This window comes from Schistocerca gregaria, chromosome 3, assembly GCF_023897955.1.
Source record: "Schistocerca gregaria isolate iqSchGreg1 chromosome 3, iqSchGreg1.2, whole genome shotgun sequence".
Lineage (NCBI taxonomy): Eukaryota > Metazoa > Arthropoda > Insecta > Orthoptera > Acrididae > Schistocerca > Schistocerca gregaria.
In genome coordinates this window covers 37627161-37646597 of record NC_064922.1, presented here as the reverse complement: position 1 = coordinate 37646597, position 19437 = coordinate 37627161, and the positions used below count along the sequence as shown (strand labels likewise).

Below are 19437 nucleotides of genomic sequence, written 5' to 3'. Positions count from 1 at the left end.
CTTATTTCATCTTCATCTACATGCTCTTCCATTTCCAAATTCTGTTTTCAAGCACATTGCCCTTGTATAGATCTTCTATATACTCCTTCCGCCTTTCTGCTTTCCCTTCTTCGCTTATAACAGGGTTTCCATCTGAGCTCTTGATAAGCATACAAGTGGATCTCTTTTCTCCAAAGCTTATATTTTTTAATAATTTATTGTTCCGTGGGACCATATTAAGGAGAAATCTTCATGGTCATAGAACGAGTCAATACATGAAATTATAACACGATAGTAGAAACAGATAAAATGAAATATAAAAACATATTAAGGCGACAAGTCGTAAGTTTAAATAAAAAAAATTAACTACGTAACACTGAAATTTGCATAATTTTTTAGCTCTTCCAGGAGCTCCTCGATTGAATAGAAGGAGTGAGCCATGAGGAAACTCTTTAGTTTAGACTTAAAAGATTTTGGGCTACTGGTAAGATTTTTGAGTTCTTGTGGTAGCTTATTGACAATGGATGCAGCAGAATACTGCACTCCTTTCTGCACAAGAGTCAAGGAAGTGCATTCCACATACAGATTTGATTTGTGCCTAGTATTAACTGATTGAAAGCTGCTAACTGTTGGGAATACGCTAATACTGCTAACAATAAACAACATTAAAGAAAATATATGCTGTCAGGGCAATGTCAGAATTCCCAGACTATTGAATAGGGGCCAACAAGAGGTTCTCGAACTTACACCCCATATAGCTCGAACAGCCCGTTTTGAGCCAAAAATACCCTTTTTGAATCAGAAGAATTACCCAAAGAATATAATACCATACGACCTAAGCGTATGAAAATATGCGAAGTAGACTATCTTCCATGTTGAACTGTCACTAATTTCAGATACTGTTCTAATGGTAACTAAAGCAGCATTTAGTTTCTGAACAAGATCCTGGACATGGGCTTTCCACAACGGCTTACTATATATCCGATCGCCTAGGAACTTTAACTGTTTCGTCTCGCTTATAACATGCCCATTCTGTCTGATCAAAATATCGGTCCTTGTTGAATTGTGAATTAGAAACTGCAAAAACTGAGTCTTACTGTGATTTAGCATCAAATTGTTATCCACAAGCCATGAACTTATTCCATTAACTACATTATTTGATACTGTTTCAGTATTACACACGAGATCCTTCACTGCCAAACTGGTGTCATCAGCAAACAGAAATATTTTTGAATCACCTGTAATACTAGAGGGCATATCATTTATATAAGTAAGAAACAGCAGTGGGCCCAGAACCGACCCTTGGGGGAATGCCCTCTTAACAGAGCCCCATTGCGAATGATTATCACTACCACTCTCAATATCGCAGAGAATTACCTTCTGCTTTCTGTTCTTAAAGTAAGAGGGGAACCAATTGTATGCTACTCCCTTACTCCATAATGATCCAACTTGTGCAGTAATATTTTGTGGTCAACACAGTCAAAAGCCTTCGTTAAATCAAAGAAAACACCTAGCGTTCGCAACCTTTTATTTTATCCGTCCAAAACCTCACAGAGAAAAGAGAATATAGGATTTTCAGTTGTTAAACCATTTCTAAAACCAAACTGTACATTTGACAGCAAATAATGTGAATTTAAATGCTCCAGTAACCTTGTATATACAACCTTCTCGAAAACTTTAGCAAACACCGATGGCATGGAAATAGGTCTAAAGTTGTCAACATTATCCTTGTCTCCCTTTTTATGAAGTGGCTTCAGTAGAGAGTACTTTAATCGGTCAGGAAACCGACCACCGCTAAAGGAAAAGTCACAGATATGGCTAAGTACTGGGCCAACATACACAGAACAATACTTCAGTATTCTGCTAGATACCCTGCCATATCCATGAGAGTTCTTGGTCTTTAGTGATTTAATTATTAACTCAATCTCCCTCTTGTCAGTATCATGGAGGACCGTTTCAGGTAACAGTCTCGGAACACTTTTTTCTAAGAGCGCTATATGATTCCCTGTTGGGGCTAGGTTTCTATTTAGTTCACCTGGTACATTCAGAAAGTGATTATTAAGTACTGTACATATATGCGACTTATCAGTAACACGAACATTCCCACTACGCACTGATTCTATATCGTCGACCTGTCTCTACAGACCAGCCACTTCATTTACGACTGACCATATGGTTTTAATTGTATCCTGAGACGTAGCTAATCTATCTGCATACCACTTTGCCATACCAGTTTACATATGATTATATGAATTAAGGAGATCTACCAGCATCCTTTTACTTGCACAATCACTTTACAATTAATATTGAAATCACCACATATAAATAATTTTTTGTATTTCCTACAAAGTGTACCAAAAACCTCCTCTAGCTTTAGCAAAAATGTTGTGAAATTGGCGTCTGTGGCTCTATAAATAACAATTAGAAGTTTAGCTCCATTAAATTTAACCATACCATCACAACATTCTAACACCTTTTCAGTGCAGTACTTAGAAACATCAATTGACTCTAATGGGATGCTGTTTTTCACATACATGGCTACTCCCCCACACCGAAAAGAGCTCCTAGAAAAGCTGCCAGCCAACCTGTATTCTGGTAAAGGAAGCCTCTGAATTATCTCCTTATTTAAGAAGTGCTCAAATATACCAATAATTTCAGAGTCAACATCTATAAGCAGTTCACTAACTTTATCTCTAACATCTTGTATATTTTGATGAAATATACTAATTGTCTCATTACTTGGATACTTAAGCTTTGTCAAAAGTGGATCTTTTGTTAGAGAGACTTCCCTTAAGCAGGAACACCTATCAGCTGACTGGTGCAGTTCTAACATCAACTACTGCAGGAATTTTCCCATGAGTGATCCCACCACCTCGATCTATGCTGTCACTTTAATTTTCCTGTAGGCGGTGTCTATCTTACCCATGGTGATTTTCGCCTCTACATCCTTACATTTGTCCTCTAGCCATCCCTGCTTAGCCATTTTGCACTTCATGTCGATCTAATTTTTGAGACGTTTGTATTCCTTTTCGCCTGCTTCATTTACTGCATTTTTATATTTTCTCCTTTCATCAATTGAATTCAATATTTCTTCTGTTACCCAAGGATTCCTACTAGCCCGCGGCTTTTTGCCTACTTGATCCTCTGCTGCCTTCACTACTTCATCCCTCAAGGCTACCCATTCTTCTTCTACTGTATTTCTTTCCCCCATTCCTATCAATTGTTCCCTTATGCTCTCTCTGAAACTCTGTACAACCTCTGGTTCTTTCAGTTTATCCAGGTCCCATCTCCTTAATTTCCCACATTTTTGCAGTTTCTTCAGTTTTAATCTACAGTTCATAACCTATAGATTGTGGTCAGAGTACACATTTGCCCCTGGAAATGTCTTACAATTTAATACCTGGTTTCTTACCATTATATAATCTATCTAAAATCTTGCAGTATCTCCAGGTCTCTTCCACGTATACAACGTTCTTTCACGATTCTTGAACCAAGTGTTAGCGATGATTAAGTTATGCTCTGGGCAAAAACCTACCAGGCGGCTTCCTCTTTCATTTCTTACCACCATTCCATATTCACCTACTACGTTTCCTTTTCTTCATTTCTCTACTATCAAATTCCAATCACTTGTCACTATTCTATTTTCATCTCCCTTCACTATCTGAATAATTTCTTTTATCTCATCACACATTTCATCAATTTCTTCCTCATCTGCGGACTACTTTTAAGATTATGGTAGGTGTGGGCTTCATGTCTATCTTGGCCACAATAACGCGTTCACTGTGCTGCTTGTAGTAGCTAACCCGCATTCGAATTTTTTTTTTTATTCATCATTAGACCTACCCATGCGTTAGGTTCATATTGGCCTTCCTAATACTTAAATCTATATTCGATGTTAACAATGACGCCGGTGGATAGACTATATGAAATTACTGATCGTCGATAAAGTCGCGAATATAACCGACATGCTATTGGGCCCTTCGCAGGGAAAGGGTTTTCGCCGCAAATAGCGGGAAACTGGAATCCAGCAAATGAGTAAAAAATATATATTCAGTGACAAAAAATTAGTGTACGTACACAACAATAGTCTGGGATTTCTGTATTACATAAAACAGTTTTTGTGATTGTATCTTGCAGCTTTAGTTATTTTTAATTAAAAGAGATTTTAAAAGGACAGAAAGAGCGTTTTGGTCTACGCTACACATCGTTCTGTTAGTATAGTCTTGACTTCGTAATCACTTTCGTGGACTTCTGCAACTCTCAATCAAAATCTCCAACCTAATCGAGACAATACGCTACGATACAGCCGACATGATGACAAGAGAATGGGCTACATCAAACTCGAAGTAATTTTATATAGATAAGGATCTCAATGACCTGTGTACGTCTAATATAAAAGATCTCCTAACCATTCTCCTCAAATAGATCGCCATCTTCACTTGACCTTTAACTGAAACTGTTTCAGAATGAAAGACTGAATTCAAAGAAAATTTGGCTTCCAGTCACAAAACTAGAAAAATAAAAATAATAAAAGTGAGAATGTGAAACAGGTTAGCAATAACCACAAACAGGAGATTCTACAGAAAATCAAAGTGAGAAAGGAAATTATTAATATTATCGACCGTTTAGGAACTCTATGCTACGAAAGGGATGAAACCACATATAGAATAACTGGTGGAAAAGTTAGTGTGTTTTAAGATTAAATCCAAACAACAATTAGAGAAAAATATATCGAAGCTAGGCCTATATTACGAAAAATTGCTAAATCTCGAGGCAAATTGTGTCCTCCAGTATTTGATGAAGTGTTTGTGCCCCTAGCACGGATAAAACAGGATCTACAGCATCAACAGAAACTTCGGATATGTGTTTCATATTTCATCCAAGCCTACAGTCTATAAACACTAAAACAAAATACCACTACAGGGAAACTACCTACGAAGAAGTTCTTGGTAAAACTATGTAGCTGTAGTTGCCTTGGACTAACGACGTGTGATTATCAATGTAACCTGTACAGACTGTACGCTTTCCAAAGCTGTTATCCATGAAAAAGCTAAACGAGGTTTCGTGAACAAAACACAATTTAAGACCGGACCACTAATAAAATTATCTGACAATAGGCACTGTTGAAAATTTGTGCCAGACCAGGATTACCTCCCGAGTCTCCTGGTTACTAGGGAGAGGCAATGATCACTGTGTCCGAATTACGCAGTGGTCAACATAATAGCACGAACTGCCCGAGCATGCCGTTCGTCAGATCCAAATTCTCAATTTCTCCATAGACTGCTAATGCAGTGCTCCTTGAACATTATCCTCCTCGCCTTAATTAAACAGACACAGAATATATACAAGCTTGGCCTTACGAACATTGCAGACGCCGTCTATGCAACACGCGTCACACTTCAAAGAGTTTACCAATACATTGCATTGTTTACTATCGACCACGGATCAAGCAACGTAAAAAGCACTGCGTCTACTGAGATCATGATTCAGAGTTTTTTTTTTTTAAAAAAAAGAAACTAATAAGTCGCCTACATATTATAGTTGCTGCCGAAAGAGGAGAATCACTATTTTCCCACAAACGGAAATATAGTTAAAATTACGCTTCTAATTCGGCTAGTTTCGGCGGTTACTAAAATTTGTAGTGAAAGTTACATAGGGAACTCTCCCGTCCCCCCACCAGAAACGTAGTTTTCGTCGCTGTTGTGCGACTTTTGTACACAGCCAGAGAAAGTGTGTTAAACATGGCGCGGACGGAAACACTAGGCTACGCTACAAGGAAATCTGCTTACACAACGTTTACTCGGCATTAATAATCGTTGGCGTAAACATCTCTCAATCAAATTACCCCCTTCCAACCTAACTTAGATCTCGGGCTACACTGCCCATAGGCCTGTCATCACAACCAAAATTTCAGTGTGTGGGGGATATCCTGTATTTCTCGCTAATCTCTCTCTAGGCAAAAATGTCAGTTATTGTAGATTGGTGGCAGTCTCAACTACAAGATTTACTAATGATAAACACTATTGAGGCGGCTCGTAATTTTAGAATAGTTCTCTTCGTCTTACTTGGCATAAATTGTTCGCTGGCGTCCCAGCAGCTAGCTCCTTCAGTGTCTGCTTCTGCCATCGCACCACGCCAGTCTGTTGTTATCCTAGCAGACAGAACGCACCGCACATCCGACAACTTCGGAACCACTCAACTGGCCAGTTAGCAACTGAGCCGAACACTGTTTACACCGTCAAAGGAAAACTATGCAAAGATGTACACTCGAATGGCACGACTGAGTAGTACACACACACACAAACACACAAACAGTAATATCTGTAGGATGTCCATCGACACGCGCAGAACGAAATTCTTCTCGCGAACGTACAGCGTCTCCGAAAAAAATCTAGTGACTATATTCCGGCATTACGGCCAGGTTCTCATTCAAATGAGCAAAAAATGTTATATATTTTTTTTGAGACAGTGAAAATACACTTGAAGGATCTGTTTGGGAGTTACGAGTGATCATACTATGAGCTTTATTTTAGATTTTCAGTAAAAAAAATGGCGCCCGCAATTATGATTTGATCACGCGGACTGCGTGCAGTGTGGCCTCTCAGATGTTACCTGAAATCAAAAATGGATGACATCAGTTGATACTAAATTACTTCTCTGAAATTGAAAATGGAAAACATCAGTCGATATTACATAAAATTTATGGGAGCGCATACCTAACCGCAATGAAACAACCGTAAATTTAACGATACGGTACTAATTCGAACTCTGAGTTCGATTTTTTGGGTGGTTTATTTCACTCCTTATGCCTTCACAAAAATTACTTAATATTAATCAGTGTCATATATTATAGGTATAAGCTCCTAAGAAAAGTGTTTACTTTTCTGGGTCAGAGGTAGAAGTTAAGAGATTGAACCATTTTTAGTTAATGCTGCATGCCGTTCTGAGAAAATTGTTTCTCCAAAAAAAAAAAAAGTTCAACGTCTAGGGAAACCTTTTAGTTATATTATTACTTCGATTTGCATGAACTGAGGGTTACACGTATATTTTTAATGTCGCTGAACACGAATCTGCAGTAAGATTTTCAATATTCAAAACGGCTAATGCAATACGGAGAGCACAGGATTATGCTTTGTCCAATTTTTACCAAAAATGCATTTTCGTTATTTACGTTTAGTGTGCAATCCAAGGAGCACTTTTCAACCCTTCCTCTGGCTGGAATTGTTCCTAGATAGCAACTCCCTGTTCTTCTTGGCAGGAAAAGCCGATCTGTCTAACCTGGATATGCAGCACTCGTTATTCGTCAGTGTTATCGGCGAGTATGTTTGCAGTATGAATCATTTTGTGCACGTGCGTCACGGGACGAGCTTTGATCTACATCTATATGGATACTCTGCAAATCACATTTAAGTGCCTGGCAAAGGGTTCTTCGAATCCCCTTCACAATTGATAGTTAATTGAAACCCTCAGCTGCCGACAGGTGTTGTTGATATACTTCGATGGGGACAGCTGAAAATGTGTGCCCCGACCGGGACTCGAACCCGGGATCTCCTGCTTACATGGCAGACGCTCTATCCATTTGAGCCACCGAGGACACAGATGAATACCGCGACTGCAGGCATTTATCCCTTACACGCTTCCCGTGAGACTCACATTTCCAACCGGCCACAATCCACAAACGTAATGTACGTAATAGGTGTTTGCCCATCCACTCAATACTGGCCCACACTAAGGTGACGATTCCCGTAAGATTTCGGGCAATCTGTGCGCATTCGCACAGACGAAGGTCAATGGCTGGGTAACGTTTAACCATATATATGAAGATAGTAACTGTTCTCGAAAGAACAGGCGCCACTGACGACCGGGCAGCTTCTCTAGAATACATGGTAGACCGGCCTATGTGGCCGAGCGGTTCTAGGCGCTTCAGTCGGGAGCCGTGCGACAGCTACGGTCGCAGGTTCAAATCCTGCCTCGAGTATGGATGTGTGTGATGTCCTTAGGTTAGTTAGGTTTAAGTCGTTCTAAGTTCTAGAGGACTGATGACCTCAATTGTTAAGTCCCATAGTGTTCAGAGCCATTTGAACCATCAGTCCCTGTGCTTACACACTACTTACATTAACTTATGCTAAGGACAACAAACACACACAACGATGCCCAAGGGAGGACTCGAACCTCCAACGGGGGGAGCCGCGCGAACCGTGACAAGGCGTTTGAGACATGGCGCATACCCCGCGCGGCTCATGGCAGTCGTGACACTGCTTCAAACAATGGGCTGTAGAAACTTTTTTAAAGCACGGATTAAGAAAAAAACCTTTCCGTTCCAAGAGTCTGGACAAGTACACCTTAAAAAAATGCAACTACAAAGAAATTGAATTTTCGAACTTTTTGGATGAGAACCTGTCCCTATGGAACACCGTTGATAAAATGTCACAGGGATTATGTACTCAGGTTTCACATGTGGATTAACAATTCCTAATCGAGGAATTTGCATCTCCCACCTTGGAATTCTCAGTACAGAATTTTTATCCATTACGAGATTCTCAGCCACTTGCAGAAGTGATTTCCCGTGATTCTGCAAAACTTTTCCGTTAGCCAATCGTAGCAACTATAATATTTGGTTCCTGGTGCATGACATGTCTCTTAACTTAAAGTGACCAACTCATTTGCATAAAGAGCTAACTTATCATCCGCTTCTTTACTTGCGTAGACCGTTTATGGTCTTCAAAGATTTTTTTTTTCTTTAATCGTTTTTTTATGTCATTTATAAACTGCAACACTTTCTAAACTTAACGCCATTGAAGCATGGTCTTTTACTGAATGACCAAGAAACAATGCCGACAGCTGGAGTCGAAGGTTTTTGTTAATCAAGCCGTTTGTATTCTTGTGGTGATATCTCCATAGAATCTTTCATTCCGCAACACATATTTCTTTTATATAACTGAGAAGTGAAATACCTGTTTTCATAGATGCAGATTTAACATATTTTAATATAACGCAATAAATATTTCATTAAAATTTTCATCCCCTTACTATCGAAGTTCCAAAACCACTGAAACACATAGTTTTTAAAAATTCTAACAGAGGAGCCGAATACGAATTGTCAGATATATTTAGTAATGCTTTCATAATGAACCATTTTGAGAAACATCTCACACCCTTTAGGAGTTAGGTTTTCAAAAACAATTAAACATGTATTCTTCTATTTAGAACCAAGGAGCCAAATTCAAATCTTCATCCATTTAGTTCTAAAAATGCTTTCATAGTGAAATATTTCATAAAACTTTTCATCCCCTATTTCACTCTATTAATGAGTTAAATTTCCAAAATCAACGAAACACATTTTTTTACATCCAACTGAGAAGTCAATTACCTATTTTCATAGATGTAACTTTAACAATGCTTTAGTAGTTCTTTAATAATGATTTATTTTCAAAAAACCTTCACTATTTATTCTATCCCCCCCCCCCCCCCCAATGAAAGAATTTCGGAAAATGATAAAAACCTTTTTTTTTGTTTCTGGCTGAGAAACCAAATGTCAATTTTCGTAGTTTTGTAGTTCTAGCTTCAACAGTGACATAGGGACATATTTTTTTTAAAAAAAAAACTTTTCAACCCATATTTCACCCCCTTAGGAGTGGAATTTCGAAAAATCTCTTCTTAAATGGTGCTTTCAGCGTAATATTTACACCTTCATCAAATTTCAAGTCTGTATACTTTGCAGGTTGGGCTGGAAGGCGATGAGTGAGTGGATACATGTGCCCCTATCGCATCTCCTTGGAGGTTGTAGTTCCAAAAACAGTGAAACACGTATATTTCAATAACAGAATTTCCATAGATTTATCTTTAAAAATTCTTTCACACTGAAATATTTTCATAAAACATTTCATCCTATATTCCCCCTCCTTATGAATTGAATGTATCAAAAACAGTGAGACATGTAATTTTTTTTTTATTTTTACTTCAACCGAGAAGCCAAATTCAGGTTTAAATATATTTAGCTTTAAAAATGCTTTCATAATTAAATATTTCATGAAACATTTCATCCTCTATGTAATGGGATTGTGGTAGTGACACACCAAAATCACAATAGTAATCCGTTGTAGTTGCTACACATTTTATTACAATCAAAAGCATTATAAAATCACAATCACAAAAATACAAGAGATTGCCTTATAAGGCCAGATCAGATGGACAAATAATAAATAAATTTCTTCACGTGGAACAAGACCCGTTAAACTTCAAATTTGGATATGACTAGGTAAATATACTTAGGTAAGGCTTTACTTAAATAGTACAAATGTGCATAGAATGTGCAGCAGAACTCTCATTACTTCCAATCAGCAGAGAAACAGATTAAGCCTAAGAAACAGATTTTTTAACGTTTGGCTACTCAACTTTCCATAACAAAACTATATACAAATGATTAAAGCAATTAAGGAGGTACTTTATTTTTGACCAAACCGACCTTCAAATTTACTTACTCAATTGATTAATCAACAATATTCTTAGAATGATTACAACTAGAACATGACCATATGACAATTCCCTTAAAATAAGGTTGCTTCAATATTTCGTGTGAATTGGCGATAGACGCGAGCAGACCAAGGATTCAAATCAATGCGAGAGATCCACGAGACAGGGAGTGACATAGAAATATACTCAACTTGACAGTGCAATTGAACTTTGGATGCTATAGTTCTCCACCGGAACGATGGAATCACGCGAAAGTGACAACATAACCGAAGATGTAAAGGAGAGGACATGGCCTTAAACATCTCTCTGCCGCCGTGGTGCTCTGTTCCCAGTATGCTAGCGTCGACCGCTGCCAATTATCTCTAACACAACACACATCAAGGGTAGAGAGTTTTCTGAGACATATACTACACAACCTTATCTGGAGAACAGGTGAGCATTACAACTGAACTGAAACAAATGAGCCTCCGTCAGTTACTTGCCCAGTGCCAGCCCTTAAACTTTGATTAATAAGTTCGCTAAAAGTCATGCCGAAGTTAAGATGACAAGATTTATCTCCAGGTTCCGCATATTAGGGGCAGAGACAATGAATTGGCGACGCTCTTAGCCGTATGTTCGCGGGAGAGTCTGGGGAAGGCAAGGGCCACGTGGAGCCGGATCTTTCAGCGAATTTCCTTCTCTCTGAGACACCCGGTTTCTTCTGCGACTCAGCCGGCAATCAGGCTGTGGACCCCAGGTGGGGACCGAATAGGCAGCAGTAGGCGGATGGCGACGTCGTTACTGGCTGTTGCCCTGTTGCCTTCGGGGGGGCGGGGGGCTCTTGTGTAAAGGGGGAGACAACCGTGGTGAAGTGAAGGTCTCTATTCCACAGGAACGAGTTAGCATGATATATCCACGATTCGGTGGTCGGGGGTCATTTGGCGCTATACAAGACCTAGAACCGAGTTCGGGAACACATGTTTTGGCCCAACCTATATCGCGATGTCAGGAGATTTGTTGGCAACTGTGTCCAGTGTAAGCGCGGTAAGCCCGATGTGGGTCCGTGCAGAGAACTACTACAGTCGCTTAGGGAGCAGTGTCCTCTGGACCGCGACTCAAAGATCGAAGCAACGATCGATGGAAACTGGCGCCAGAAACGCACCAGCTCACTCTATTTCATCCCCTTAGGGGTTGAACTTCCAAAAACACTAAAACACGTATTTTCTTATTTGTAACCTTGAAGTCAAATACCAATTTTCGTAGATGTAGCCTTAAAAATACTTTCATAGTTATTCCATAATTATTTATCTCAAAATAAAATGTTCACCCGCTATTTCACCTCATTCCCAGTAATAATGGAACACATATTTCTTTATTTCTGACCTAGAAACCAGATACAAATTTTCGTATGCCTAGCTTCAAAATTACCTTAATAGCTACATGTTTCAAAAATCCTATAAATTCCTGTGTCTCCCCCTTTCAGTGTAGGAGGGATAGTGTCGTACAAGAGACAGTATACTCAGTAGACAACGAACTGCTAGTGGTGAAATCAGCGACATAGGAACCGAGACTGACACAGAAGGTGCTGAAGGTGAAGCACACTAGACTCGTGTCTACCACGGCTTCTAATAATATCGATTTACCATGAACGGAAGTTCCGAAAAGTGAGCAAGTAATTTTACAGTAAATTCAGTACCGATGGAGAGGATATACAACGAAAAACATTTCTATAAAATTTCAGAAATAATGAAATATTCCACTCAAGTCGCGCGGCAGAACACGCAATGGATATGCTTGCACTTAAGACGGAAAGCCCCACGTGCTTACGCAGGCTTACGACAGATCTCAAAATTCGGCAGTAGGCGTAAGCCAACCTCGTGTGCTGCTACCTGTTGTTGATGCCAGGCATCAAGGTCTCAGTAGTACGGCCATGCACTGGAGAGTAGTTGCTTTGTAAGCACTCCGTCTTCAGTCCACGAGTGGCCTACTGGGACGGGACCATCCGACCGCTGCGTCATCATCCGTGGAGGATGCGAACAGGAGGGGCGTGGGGTCAGCACACTGCTCTCCCCGTCGTTATGGCGGTTTTCTTTGACCGGAGCCGCTACTATTCGGTCGAGTAGCTCCTCGATTGGCACCACGAGGCTGAGTGCACCCCGAAAAATGGCAAGAGCGCATGGCGGCCTGGATGACCACCCATTCAAGTGCCGACCACGTCCGACAACGCACTTAACTTCGGTGATCTCACGTGAACCAATGCAACCTCAGGGGCAAGGCCGTTGCCGCAGATATTTTAGAGTAGTTGCTAACGTTTCATAATTATCTAGTTTACGGGGAAAATGTAAAAATGGCGATTGTCACCGAAGCTACAACTAATCTGAATTTCTGGTTAGTTATCAAGTGGTCTTGTGTGCGAGCCTGAATTTTTCATCCTTTGCGGTGGGAATGATTCAAACCTGTCATGTTCTTCTTATGAAGTGTTCTATTTATTTTACACACAATGATCATTTGTAGTTGTGTTGAGTTACTACCTTGATAAATTTTTGGATGGCGCACGTATCATAACTGAGATCTGCGCTTGCGCTTAATGGCTGAAGGTGAATTAGCGTAATGAGTAGTAGCGAATGTTATAGTAACATGTTTGTAAATTATTTCAGGTAAATTACGTTAGTCGTGTAATATTATCCGTATACCAGTACAGTATGTGGGCCAATTACGTTAGTCATGGAATACTATCCGTATAAGACTATGTCACCTTGATGTCCCGGAATTTGCTTTAATTTTGGAATCCACGAAAGAACTGGAAATTTTCCTTTACACAGCTTTCCATATAACTTCTATTACAGTGATTCAGTCTTGTCTGTCACTCGACTTTTCTGATCGGGAAAAAATTCTATCGCTCAGATGCTTATTACCTCTTCGTGTTTCTATTTGCCGATATTGCTCATAAACACTTGCATATCTCAAAGTTGCTATGGACAGTGATGGAACGACACACTTTTCTATGGCGACACTGCAGTTTAGAGATAGAAAAACCGATCGGTTAAAACGATATGGGTATTTTAGTTCTGAATAACCCATGTCTTTCGGTATTTGTTTGCTCTCGGTTATAACAAGTATCTTTTTTTTCCTGATAACCACGTAAAAACAGATATATCGATTAGCCACAGCAGCCGCAGTAAAATTTTTAGTTTTCAAGTAAACCTTTTTTTAAAAAAGACGAGTAATTTTTATTCGTAAGATTTCCATAGCTCTGAAATACTGCGTTATTACAGAAAAATGGGAAAAGTGATGTATGCCACTTTAATAACACTGCTGACAGAAACGAGCAACAAATGGATTGGTCCAGCATTGCCGAGACAATATTGTGCCTGTTATACAAGCAGTGCGCGAGACTGGACGCAGTTTCTCGCTGTTGTCGAACGTCAGTTGTAACACAGAATGGCACCATCTGGAAGTCTGGAAGTATTTTACGATATGCGGTAACGAGTGAAGCACATGGGTTGATTTGGTCGACTTGAAACATCATACAAGGAAAAAAGTTAAAATTTCCGGGATAAAAATAGAAAGTGCCTGATCTGCTGCCTGTGTCTACGTAGTATGCCGTTATCTGCTTGTAGCCCTTGAAAACAGAGAAATTAAAACGAAAAAGAGTTCTCCAGCCGAAGTGTTCACCCTTTATTGCAGGACTATACGTAACTCCCGCATAGTGCTGTGATAACCGATTACAATATAATTTTTGAGCAGAGCTTCTAAAAACTAAAATCAGTAGGAGAATACTGGCAGTTTTCTGTAGTACGGAAGCACTCGCCATATTTTGAGAGAAGCAGCGAACAGCTGACAAAGTTTTATTTGACTATTTATTTTAAATTATGTCCGAAAGAACAGACACCATATCCATATACGTATATGGTTCTGGCAATACCAGCCATGACCTTCTTCTGTGAAGATGCACACGTATTCCCCGAACTGTTACGGCACTTGGTAAGAATGTCTTCCACGAGTAATGAGTGTGTTGGTGTGGGACACTACGAATGTAGTGTGTGCACATACTATGTGAGTCTCGCGGGAGGCCTGTGCGAGATAGTCCCTGCAGTCACTATCGTCTGTGCCCTCGGTGGCTCAGATGGACAGAGCGTCTGCCATGTAAGCAAGAGATCCCGGGCTTTAGTCCCAGACGGGGCACACATTGTCACCTGTCCCCGTTGATGTATATCGACACCCGAGAGCAGCTGACCGTATTAATATAATTCTAATTTCGTTCTGGACGGCTGCAGGTCATCATAAAAGTATTTAATTTTACGTGTTGATTCCATTTATCAAGAAACTGAGAAAGTCAAATTTTTTAAATCTTTGTAGGATTCCTACGTTTACTAGAGGAAATAATGTAAATAAAAGACTGAAAATCGGTTATTACAAGCACTGGAATAGTGACGGGCTTTAACAATTAGGTTAAAGTGAGCCGAAAACCAGTTGTTTCAGCGATAACCGACATTCCCACTGGAGTTCTGCGTGGTAAGATTGACGCGCAATTGACGCATGGTGCACGGAATGGCAATTGAATCTCAATGTAGACAAGTGCAATCCGACAACAGAGGAAGTGGGTTACAATACGCTTGTTCGCCCACTGCTTGAATACTGCTCAGCAGTGTGGGATCCGTACCAGATAGGGTTGATAGAAGAGAGAGAGAAGATCCAACGGAGAGCAGCGCGCTTCGCTACAGGATCATTTAGTAATCGCGAAAGCGTTACGGAGATGACAGATAAACTCCAGTGGAAGACTCTGCAGGAGAGACGCTCAGTAGCCCGGTACGGGCTTTTGATAAAGTTTCGAGAACATACCTTCACCGAAGAGTCAAGCAGTATATTTCTCCCTTCTACGTATATCTAGCGAAGAGACCATGAGGATAAAATCAGAGAGATTAGAGCCCACACAGAAGCATACCGACAATCCTTCTTTCCACGTACAATATGAGACTGGAATAGAAGGGAGAACCGATAGAGTACCCTCCGCCACAGACCGTCAGGTAGCGTGCCTAGTATGGATGTAGATTTAGACATCTAGAACAGTTTTTCAGGAAGGTTACTGCAGCTCTGATGTTCTCAAAATGAACGGGCCAGCCATTGGCGTCCTCGAGGGGGAGGGGAGGAGGTGGGGAGGGGAGAAGAGGCAAAGGGGCACTTTCACCCATAGCCCCCAACCCTCCCTGGAATCTGGAGTAAAGAGGTTTTATTCGTTACAGTATACTCATACTCTTCCAGATAAGAGTTCTCCACAATACTGCTAAACCTTAGCTTTGACCAGTTGTAGCGCTTATAGAGTTAGGGTCTTGCAGCTTGTTGCATCTCGTAACTGACCAGCTGATTTGTACACACAGTGCCAGTTTCAGAATCATGCACTCCAGCCCCGACGCGCCTCCCGCACTCCCCTCCACTGGAAATATTTCTGCAGATTCCAGTCTGCCACTGTGCATATGTTTTGATAACATCCTGGTTTTAATAGCATCGAAGGAACAGCATTGTGCAGTAAAGGGTAGACCTAGCACAGAACACACCATTCACATTGAAACGCATCACTTAGTAGATGGTGAAGTACTCTGAAGCTAGCCAGATAGAAACAGAAGTTCCTGGCACTATATTTGACCCAAATTCTAATCTTACACTAATCTCTTGTATCTACCTACCACGCCCTCAAAAAGCCAACGATTTACTATTATCAGAAGTTCCGAAAAATGAGGAAGAAATTGGCCCACACTTTTTTCCGTTGTGTATTATTTCGATTCCCCCATAAAGGGAATGGACTTGTAGCCACAGGTTACACAAGCGATAGATGGCTTAAAATACATAAAAAGAGATGACAATAAGAGACGATTTTTAAAAACACAATGATACACGGTATTTTCGATTTTTACAGGAAAATAATGGATGACAAAATAAAGGTTTTTGAAAAATACGCTGGTGGACAATATTGGGGATTTTTTATCTTTATAGATGACTAGCGGAAAAGCATGGCGTTGACCAGGCATTTATTTACAGCTGTGCGTCCACGCCCGTACAATGCAGCGTCTGGCCTTGTCCTGAATTTTTATAACGTATCTCCTGAAACATGTGTCGTACAATGATATAATTTTGTAGGTACGTTCAGCGTCATATGCGGATACTGTCTGCGAAATTTATTGCGAATATAGTAGCAAAGAAGTAACAAATTTAAATGTCACGAATGCTGTGATGCCCACACACTTGGTTGCAACTAATGTACACGGAATGCTTGGCACGATCATTATAGCTACCATCACCTATGGTCGAAATTGGACCATCTGTGTCGACGTGGTGAAAATATAAATGTGCATAACATGGTAAACGTCCATTCTTTCGAGCCATCGGACCTGATCTACGATCAAAAATATCTTGTAAATGTGGTAGGGGCCACGGCCTTGCCGCAGTGGATACACCGGTTCCCGTCTGATTACTGAAGTTTAGCACTATCGGGCGAGGTCGGCACTTGGATGGGTGACCATCTGGGCCGCGATGTGCTGTTGCCATTTTTCGGGTTGCACTCAGCCTTGCGATGCCAGTTGAGGAACTACTCGACCGAATAGTAGCGGCTCCAGTCAAAGGAAACTACCACAACGAGTGGGAGAGCCAGCTCCTCCTCCACTCTCAGTGAGGATAACGTGGCGGTAGGATGGTCCTGATTGGCCACATGTGGCCTGAAGACGGAGTGCTTTTTTAAAGTAGTGCTGCCTAGATAAAACTGACAGTCTAGGCTCAGGGACTGTCCACGGTAAATGCTGCATTGGACCTACGAATACTATTAAAATAACAGTTTGAGTTCTCTTTAATTGTCCAATCATCTGAAGTGAGTCCTTATTACAGTGAGCTGAAAAATAGATTTTACGTTAATGGAAGATAAATTTTATGTTTCCAGAATGAGATTTTCACTCTGCAGCGGAGTGTGCGCTGATATGAAACTTCCTGGCAGATTAAAACTGTGTGCCCGACCGACACTCGAAATCGGGACCTATGCATTTCGCGGGCAAGTGCTCTACCATCTGAGCTACCGAATCACGACTCACGCCCGGTACTCACAGCTTTACTTCTGCAAGTATCCGTCTCCTACCTTCCAAACTTTACAGAAGCTCTCCTGCGAACCTTGCAGAACTAGCACTCCTGAAAGGAAGCTGTGAGTGCCGGGCGTGAATCGTGCTTCGGTAGCTCAGATGGTAGAACACTTGCCCGCGAAAGGCAAAGGTCCCGAGTTCGAGACTCGGTCGGGCACACAGTTTTAATCTGCCAGGAAGTTTCATATCAGCGCACACTCCGCTGCAGACTGAAAATATCATTCTGGAAACATCCCCCAGGCAGTGGCTAAGCCATGTGCCCGCAATATCCTTTCGTTCAGGAGTGCTAGTTCTGCAAGGTTCGCAGGAGAGCTTCTGTAAAGTTTGGAAGGTAGGAGACGGATACTGGCAGAAGTAAAGCTGTGAGTACCGGGCGTGAATCGTGCTTCGGTAGCTCAGATGGTAGAGCACTTGCCCGCGAAAGGCAAAGGTCCCGAGTTCGAGTCTCGGTCGGGCACACAGTTTTAATCTGCCAGGAAGTTTCAAATTTCATGTTAATGGCGGCAAATTAACTTTACCCTAATGACACACAAGGTCAATGCCGTTCTATCACATAAAGTATTCTCAGATCGAAATGTTTAGCATTACAAAATCTGCAATGTAGATTCATCATGCCACAATTATAATTCTCAAAATAATTTGGAGCTACGTTCAATGCATATTTAAATGCATCTTTCAAAACAATAACAGAATTCTCATTAGATCATCATTACCAGTGGCTAGAGAATTCCTATTATTTCGTCTACCAAAAACCGCGTCTCACTATGGCTACTTCAGTACAGTTTTGTTTTCCACTGCTGACAATGGAAACGATCTGGTAGATGTGGCATTGTAGATGCCCAGTATGCGTGTCTTAATGGAAATAAACCGTCTGGAACGTTTACCCTTGAACGTCCCTGGAATGGGATTTCATGGAACGTTATTACTTTCCTGTGTCCATTTCTATCACACCAGCTGATCGCCATGACTGGGGAGGGGGAGGAGGGGGTGAATTTAAAGTTGGCAGCACTTTGAGTGGCAGAAAAACCGAAGAAAACCTAACGTTTACGTCATTTGTTTGACGTAGTGCCAGTTCGTCACATAGGACGCTTTTCTTTCGGAAACGTTTACATTCATCGTCTGGCAATCAATGTCGCCTGCCGAGGTATGCAGTCGCACCACTCTGTACGAAATAGAAGCTTAAGTTGATGGAGTCGACAAGTAAGCAGCAGTGTCTGTCTTGTTTTAGATATGGAAAATTCAATTATAGGCCTTATTTGCTGCCTTGTAGTTGACATAGGACCTTGCGATTTTGCACGACCGAGGTCCGGTAGCCACACCACACGGGAAAATGCGAGGAGTGTTAATGTGTAGTAAAAACCGAAGAAAAACTTACGTTTTCTACATTTGTTTTCCTAATAACGAAATGGGAAATCGTCAGAATGAACGCCTTTCTCTCAGAAACGTTTACATTTATCGTCTGGCAATTAATGTCGCGTGCTGAGGTATGCAGTCGCACCACTCTGTACGAAATACAGTAGGTTCTAAGGTGATGCAGTCGACAAGTATGGTCGCAATATATTGTCACCTCGAAATACATCGACACCTCGAAATAAATCAACACCTCGAAATAAATCGCCACCTCGAAATAAATCGCCACCTCGAAATAAATCGCCACCTCGAAATAAATCGAAACCACGAAAGAAATCGAGACCCAGAGATAAATCAAAACCTCGATATAAACCGACACATCCAAAACAACCGACACATCGAAATGAGTCGAAATATCGAAATGTATAGACATCAAGATGCATTACGACGTACGAAATGGATCGATAATTCGAAATAATTCGAGGTCTCGATATGATGCGTGGTCTAGAAACACATCCATATCTGGAAATATATC

At 40.8% G+C, this 19437-nt stretch overlaps 1 non-coding gene across 1 annotated transcript; it reads right to left on the bottom strand.

The window, feature by feature from the left end:
- Nucleotides 1–7499: 7499 nt before the first annotated feature.
- Trnat-ugu (transfer RNA threonine (anticodon UGU)) lies at nt 7500–7573 on the bottom strand. The gene has a single exon. It is a non-coding gene; the product is annotated as a tRNA-Thr (tRNA).
- Between the last annotated feature and the right edge of the window lie 11864 nt (nt 7574–19437).